Source organism: Mus caroli, chromosome 10 (assembly GCF_900094665.2).
Source record: "Mus caroli chromosome 10, CAROLI_EIJ_v1.1, whole genome shotgun sequence".
Classification (NCBI taxonomy): Eukaryota; Metazoa; Chordata; class Mammalia; order Rodentia; family Muridae; genus Mus; species Mus caroli.
Genome location: NC_034579.1, coordinates 46,396,889 through 46,397,586, shown reverse-complemented (window position 1 = coordinate 46,397,586; position 698 = coordinate 46,396,889).

The window sequence follows — 698 nt, the reverse complement described above, 5'->3', positions numbered from 1 at the left end:
TCCTCCTCCTCCTCCTCCTCCTCCTTCTTCTTCTTCTTCTTCTTCTTCTTCTTCTTCTTCTTCTTCTTCTTCTTCTTCTTCTTCCTTCTCCTCCTTCTCCTTCTCCTCCTCCTCCTCCTCCTTTTTTTGTAGTAAATACTACAAGTTTTATGATCTTAAACATCTTTAGTCTTTCATCTGTTATTTCAAACTACAGCACCACCTAGTGTTGCTGTAACTCACCTTGACTACTCAGAAATAGTAGCCATTGTTTATGTATAAGAATGTTGAAGGGAAAAAAATCAGTATTTTGCCAAAGTTTTTCCAGAAAGCTAAGACAAAATGTAGGTATACAGATCCTGACAAAAAAAGCCAAGCCAGTATTTTCAGCAGGTTTCATACAGACAACAGCTAAGACCTTGGTATTCTACAGGTGTCAATGGAATGTTTGGAGTTCACAGCACAGCCACCCTGTCAAATCTAAAGATGCTCCTGAGCAGACATTTAAAACTCATAGATTAGACTTGGGATCTTTAAGAAAGTGAAAATGAAGAGCAAGGATGAACACTGCAATCATTGTATGTTCTCCATTGTTTCTTTTCACCAATTTCTTATGTATAACCCTGGAATAATATTTAGGTGATCCAAAAATCAAATAGGAAAAATCAAATAATTCTTACCTGTACATAAGTCCTTGCTTAGAATACTTGATTAATTCA